The sequence below is a fragment of the Elephantulus edwardii genome, unplaced genomic scaffold (assembly GCF_000299155.1).
Source record: "Elephantulus edwardii isolate Elephantulus edwardi_28Jun2011 unplaced genomic scaffold, EleEdw1.0 scaffold00195, whole genome shotgun sequence".
NCBI lineage: Eukaryota > Metazoa > Chordata > Mammalia > Macroscelidea > Macroscelididae > Elephantulus > Elephantulus edwardii.
In genome coordinates, this window is record NW_006399945.1 from 1,750,426 (window position 1) to 1,758,206 (window position 7,781).

Here is a 7,781-nt window from a genome sequence, read left to right on the forward strand (position 1 = left end):
ATCTTGTATCCTGCTACTTTGCTGAATTGGTCAACTACGTCCAATAGTTTTCTTGCTGAGTCTTTAGGGTTTTCTAAGTATACTATCATGTCATCAGCATAGAGGGATAATTTTATCTCCTCATTGCCTATGCTCTTCAGCATTTTGAAGAGGATCCTATCAGCCTACTTACCCTCTGCAATAAGTATTTTTATTTTCTGGTTTCTGGTGCCAAGAGTGTTCATTGTGTACCTGAGTAAGCTGAAATTGTTAACAATCTCAAATTCTTCTCCATCTATCATGGTGCTGCCAATTGGTCCAATGGTGAGACTCTCTGTTTCTTGATGTTTAGCTTCAATATATATCGAAGATTACTGTCTTTGACCTTGTGCAGCAGACATTTCAGGTCCTCCTCAGTTTCAGTAAGCAAGGTTGTGTCATTGGCGTAATGCAAGTTGCTGATGAGTCTTTCTCCAATCCTGGTGCCACATTCCTTCTCAAAAAGACTAGCCTTCCATATGATCTGCTCTACATCTAGATTGAAAAAAATATGGAAACATAACGCATCCCTGACACACTCCCTTCCTGATTTTGCAGTGTTTTCCTGCTCTGTTCTGAGGACTGCTTCCTGGTCCAACTATAGGTTTTGCATGAGCACAATCTAGTGTTCTGAGATTCCTATTTTTCTCAAGGTTAGACACAATTTGTTGTGGTCCACACAGTCATTTCCATACACTATGTTTTATAAAATAAATCACCATTCATCCGTTCCCACCATTACCTCATGTTTTGAGGTCCCCACTAGATCATTCCTAATTTCTTCATCCCCTTGTCTGCCCACCAAACTCTGTGACCACGAGATTACTAACAAATATTATTGTGTTTACATGGCTTCAGAATAGTTTATTGCCAAATGACCATAAATCCTGCCACCTTGCCTATGTTATGAAGTCTGCTTGTGGAAGACTACAAAGACCTTCAACTCAGAGTTCATTTGTCTAGCTTGAGTAGAAGCTACCATGTAACCTTCTTACTGATTAATGAGAAAATACGCTATTATAAAACCTAGGACACAGAGTACAAAAGGAAAGACTGGAGGCTTGGACCAAGAATCGGAGGGGAAGAGAGGCAGAGAAAGGAAAGTTAGAAATTGGAAGCAAATCAGAAAAAGGCCTTGTGTGTTCTCAGAATTGGCATTGCTCCTGTGATGGGGAAAAGTACAGGAAAGAGAAAAAGATGCTAATTGATATTCAGGTTACAGAATGCAAAATGAACAGTTTCTAACAGAAGAAGAAATTAACTCACTGCACATGTAAAACAGAAGCTAAAAAAATAAAACAAAAAACCCCCAGAAGCTAACAAGTACCTATTAACTGTCTACTTCATTGGGCTGTTAAGTTTTATTCCTTTAAAATCACAAGTAGTTTGTAGGTTGAATTACTCTACAGACTCTGCACCTAACTGAGCCCCAAGTTTCCTACACTCTGCAGGGCCACAGCAAGTTTGCTTACTGGTGGGGCACCAGTGACATCATCAATCAGCTGGACCAACTCTTTAACAAGAGAAACAAATTTCCACTTAAAGATTTATAATTCTGTTGCATCTCTACCCAAAAAAATAAAATAAAATAAATAAAAAATTCCTCTTATATTGTTGTTGTTAGGTGTCGTCATCAAGTCATCTCTGACTCATAGTTACCTTACATACAACAAATCCAAACCTTGCTTGGTCCTGCACCATCCTCACAGTTGCCACTACTCTTTTTTTTTTTTTTTTATGTGTTCTCATATACTTTTTTAGGCAAACTTAAAATCTACGTCTAGCTAAACGTGTGCTCCTCTGAGCAGTCTGTTTTTGGTGCTCTACACGATCAGAGAAACTTCTCTAGTGACGAACTATAGAAATGATCCCTGAAAGTATAGTCTTAGTTGCCACTACTCTTAATTCCATTGTTGTACTCGCTGTGTCAGTGCGTCTCACTGAGGGTATTCCTCTCTTTCTCTGACTCTCTGCCTTCTCAAACATGATGTCTCCCTTCAGAGATTGGGCCTTCCTGAAAACATGCCCAAAATGTGAGATATGAAGTCTCACCATCCCTGCCTCTAAGGAGAATCCTGGATGCACCTCTTTCAAAATAGATTTGCTTGTTCTTTTGACAGTCCACTCCTCTTTGCCAACACCATAATTCAAAAACAAATCCTATCTTGATCCAATTTAAAACTTGAGAGTTTGTTGAGAAAACAAATTACGGATGGAAATCCGCATAGTGGAAACCACAGAAAATATAGCATAGCTTGTGGAAAAAATATCTATTATCCCTTAATTTGGCCCTAAATTTCCATAATATTTCTGTTTCTCACTGTGGTTGAACCTTGAACTTTCATTGGGTTCCAAGGCTGTAAATCTCACAGCAGGAGACTGACCATCTTTTGTCCAAGGAGCTGCTGATGGATGCGAACCACTTAGGTTAGCAGCACCACTCCTTATAGTCTGTGCCACCAGAGTTCCCCAAATTTCCGTAAAAGTCATAAAAATAACTGTCGTAAATCACAAAAAAACCACCAAGACCACCTGTTAGATAGGAGTAAAGGAGAGATTCTCAAAATCTCTATGTACTTTTTAAAAATGAACTCAATATTAGAAGATCACTTGGTAGGATGAATGGTTTCAACCCGCTGAGCAGCTCTGTGGAAGAAAGTCCTGGTAAACCACTCCCACCAAGATCACAGCTACAAAGCTGACCACTAGGAAGCTAACCTCGTGTGCAACAGGGATATTGGCAGTAGCTACAGCCTTTTGCTAGTACAGCCTACCAAGGCCCAGGAAGCAGAACTTAGGAGGACTACGAACCTGTGAATGAATACATGGGAAATAATTCTAAAATGGATGACAGACATCTGAAAAGAACGAAAGCTAACTACCTTTATTCCATAGGGTATCAATCAGTTGTGCGTATTTACTGATCATCTAGCAGACGGCAGCTATTTTGTTTATCAAGCTGATACCGGACATACCGCCTTATGACAAAGTCTGTTAAGGGGAAAATCTGCGTGTTCCTTCCTCAGAGAAGGCCCAACAAACTGGGAAATAGTTGAGTTGGGAGGCATTAAGAGGGTGGGCTTGGAATACAGGTATATGTGGTATGGAGTGGTGGAAATTCTGTATTAGGATTGTCCTGTCTACATGTTGTTACACTCTATCTAAAACTGAATGTACTAGAGGATTGTGGGGATTTTCTCCAGTCAGAAACTTCTGTTGCCTTTATTTGTTTTTTTTTACTTGAAAATGTTCATGACTAGTTAATAGAAATTTATTCTTTGTCAGTTAATGTTGATACCTGTTCTCTGCAATGTTTGAATCTATTTTATAGCATACACTATATTAGCCCCTTGGCAAGACGGACAGGGTGGGGAGTAGTAACAAAGCTTAGTTATATCTTCAAAATAATGTCTTAGTTAAATAAATATTCTTTAGTTATATGTTATATAGAGAGTTACATATATAAAACTGAATATAGTTATATAAATAGTTTTAACTATGTGGTTATATTTATCACTAAACCTATTTAGTGAGATAGCTATAGCTATAGCTATAGATGAGATAGAGATAGAGATATTTAATATTTTTTGTATATTGTTTTCCTAGGGGTTTTTTTGTGTTTTTTTTTAAATATAGAACTCTGGTCGTCTAGTGGTAAGGAACTTTGCTATCAACCCAAAGACACGTGGCAGCTTTCCACCAGCTGCGCTGCGGGACAAAGATGGGTGATCTCCTTCTATGTGATTTACTGTTTTTGAAAACTCTCTGGAGGGTCGGCTATAAGTTGGTTCCAACTCACTGGTACACAACAACAACATATACACTTATATTACAGCTAAGAGAACCCTATGGATCAGTTCTACTCTGTATCACACAGGGATGTCATGAGTCAGAATCAGTTCCACAGCAATGCATAGAATTAGTTTGTGTCCCACATCACTCACTGAACATTGTTTTATGTACTTACACCTCTTATTTGATTCTCTAAGCTCCCACTTTGTTTTGAACTCCACATTGGCACCAGTGTGTTGTTTGGCCCATGTCACTGGCTTAGAATCTTCTCCCACCTGTCATAGAACACTTCTAAGCTGGCCCTACCACTCTATACCCTCCTCCGGAACACACTTTGGGAAGTATTGCAAGGGTGCATTCCAGAAGGCATGAGCTGGTCAATGTCCCTACCATAGTCTTCTCTAGCCCTGCGGGCTGTACCTATGCTTGGCACTGTTCCACTTGCTGGTTTTCATGGTTGAACTGACATAAAGTGATCATGGATGCATTTTAGCATTTCCTCCAAGTCTTGTTGCCTTTCATTTCCTCCCACTTTCTATCATATCATCTATTATTTCTCTTTCTTATTTGCACTAGATTTTTGTCTATTCTAATATTGAAAAATATATTTCCTCGTGCCTGACTTTCTTGTTAACTTTATCCATAGTACCCTTCATTGAAGATACATTCATCAGTTTGGGGGGGTTTCTTTGGTAGTAAGACTAACTCATATTTTGCCTCATCTTTGTACTTTGTAAATATTAGGATATTTCTTCAAGATTCTTCTACTGTTACTGTTAATGTGGGCTCCTGGCTGGAGCAACCCTAAGCTAGGCCAGCACACCAAATAAAGGAACAGAAAACATTTCTTCTCTTATGTATAAACAGGAAAATGACAGAGTTTCCGCATGCCCTGAATGTCTTCCCTACCCGCAGTATGTAAATTCAGAGCTTTAAATGTTCCTTCAAAAGGTTAGCAGTCTACCCATTGCATTTTGAAAAACAAGAGTTGAATAAAACCAAGAATGTCTTCTTAAGTTGCTACCATAAACTTTGTCTCCAGGTCTCAGAGAGAGTCAGCTGCAGGTGGTTTTTGTTTTCCTCTCGGCCTGAGTGGATCTTGTCTTGCCAGAGGCTAGTGCCCTTGGGGCTGGGCCCAGGGAATTTCATGACTTTCCTTTATGTTATTTCTGGACACTGAGTCATCATTATCGTCTCTCTGAAATTAGTCATCACCTCCTCTATGATCCTGACTTTGTTCATACTTCTTTTATCCTCTTTAAAGAATTTCTTTAAATGCCTAGCTTGGTTTTCTGAAGTTTGACCTGTTCAAGAGTATTTATTATACATCCTTGACTCTGCAACACAGGCTGGCTTGTGAATGAATAAATGACCTATTTTTTGTGCTCATGTCATTTACGTTGAATTCTAATCATTCATTCCTGTCTGCCTCTACACTGCCTTTGCAAAGAACTTTCCATTTCCATATTTTTCTTTGCCCACAGACACTTAGAGCTTTCATTGGTACTTGGCTAAGCGGGATGACTTAAGACTATTTCTCCTGAGGATTTGGAATTTGGACACAGACAAGACGAGTCAATCAGCACCAGGTGCTGGCCCCAAGAGGTTAGTCGTCTGGCTCTTCAGGAACTCCTATGCTGAGCATCCTGGAGGTGAATGTGTTAGATGGTCTTACTGATGAAACGAAGCCACACTACAAAGAGAAGCAGAGCTAAGAGCCCATAGAGAGGAGGAAAGAGCCTACATCTTCCTTGGTTCCTCACAGTTTTCTAGTTCCTGACTCTAATCCTTTGTGAAACCTTGAGTTCATGCTATAACTCTATATTCCTTCATCTAAACAAACCTTGAATATGTAGGTTCCATTTTCGTATAGGCAAAATATCCCTAAGATACTAAATAATATATTTTCTACAAACTAGGGTGCTCCTTAGAGGCAAGGATGGTGAAACTTCATCTTACATAATTTGGGCTTGCGGTCAGAAGGGCCAGCGTTCTTGGAAAAATCATGCTGAGAGAGGTGGAGGGTTAGAGAAAGACAGAAACACCTTCAACAAGATGATTTGACACAGCGACTGTAACAGTGGGCTCAGGCATGTGAGACTCACACAGGATGGGGTAGTGTTCAGATCTCTTGTTTATAGGGTCACTAGGAGTTGTAGTGGACTTGGTGGCACCTAATGAGATGATAATAACAATTTTTATACTTTTCACTATAATGTTTGCTAGTTAATACCTAGAGTTAAGATATTAGCTTTTTAATGGGTATATAAAAGTTTACTCACATTCAATCATAATCTACTAATTTCTGATCTTTTTTTTTTCTTGTAAAAAACATGAATGGGGACCCAAGGAGGTAAGGCATGGGAGCAGAGGGTAGGATGATTAGGGATGAAATCACAGTGTTGCACAATTTGGTGGGTGGAGAGAGTGGGTAAAGGAAATGAGAAAGTTCCGGTGGAGACTGGAAAAGACAGGGTAATTGTGTGCAAAGTCCAGTGCTGAGTAATTTTTATTATTATTGGGTTGTTGTGGTTTTTTTTTACAAAAAGATTATCTTTTTTATTTGCGGGTTTCCCATTTGGGAATAGGGGTGCAGATTCTCTGGCTGCTTCATGCTAAACAGGGACATTGAGATGAAGGGGAGCCCACTTTAACACTTTACTGGTGGTTTTGAGTTGAAGCTGTTGTTCAGTTAGAAGATATTTTCATGACGTTTTTTGCCCTCTGGACTGCAAGGTGTTTGCATGGATGAGTCCAGTGGGAGTGTCTGGCTGAATTTTGAGGCTCCATCCACCTTCGCTTCCTTACCTGCCAGTTATATTTCCCTTTTGTCTTTGGAACTGGGCTCAGGGTTCAGGTTCTGGAACAAGACTCAGTGTTCAGGTTACCTATATGAAAGGGAGCAAACCCAGAGAGATCAAACTTGTGAGTTACAAGGAAAAGGGGTTTGGAGGTGTTACTTACAGGTGTACTGAAGGAGAAGATGGAGGAAAGTGGCTTAGATAAAGTTTCCCAAGGGTCGGGGATCTCTCCCCTGCCAGGTGCCTCTTCTCCCTTGCCAAGTGGATCCTTTCTCCTGCCAGGCAACTCTCCTCAGGAGCTGGGCAGTGCTCTCCAGGGTCCAAACGGCCCTCCTCCCACCTCAAAACTCTTCTGAAGTCAGACCTTGTGCTTTACCAGAGACCATGGTCAGGGAAGCCAACATCATTGTCCCCTTCCTCCCAGCCAAGTGGTCCAATTGTAAATCAAGGTAGGTATTATTGTTTTCCCCTTCCACAAATGGAGAAGAACTTTCCAGAGTGGTGAACAAGCTCAAGGTGACCTACTCAAGGTTGAAAAAGTAATAAAGGCAGTAGAACAAATATTCAAACCAAGGTTGTCTGAAGGCAGGCTGTGAGGTGGCAGCTCCATGAGATGCTCCGGTTGGCCATCTTTTGTCTTCTTCTGCAAAATAATTCCTGCTGAAGAAAATTTTTAAGAAGCATACACTCAAGCCAAGCGTGTGGGGCACTTTCACTGGGCACCACGTGCACACTACTCTTGTTACTACCACTGAACGCATTACAATTTAATTTGCTTTTTAAAAGCTAACTTTGTTACTATCTACGATGTCATTAGGGAGCTCTAGTTGCCTAGTGGCAAGAAGGTGTGCTGCAATCTCAAAGGCACAAGGTTCGAGGCCACCAGCTGCTCCAAGACAGAAGAATGGGTAATCTCCTCTTATGCATTTAAATATTTCTGAAAACCCACCAGTTATGAGTTGGTTCCAACTCCTCAATATACAATAACATCAAGATGTCATTAACTCTCCCTTGTATTTACAATTATTGGAACCCAACATTTTCCACATGAAAATATAATATTTAGGTGACAATTTGATGTATTCATGGAAAGCACCAAGGAAAAAAGCAGGATTTAGAATCACTCATTTATTTGTATACTCATTATATTTTAGGTATTTTAATATAATA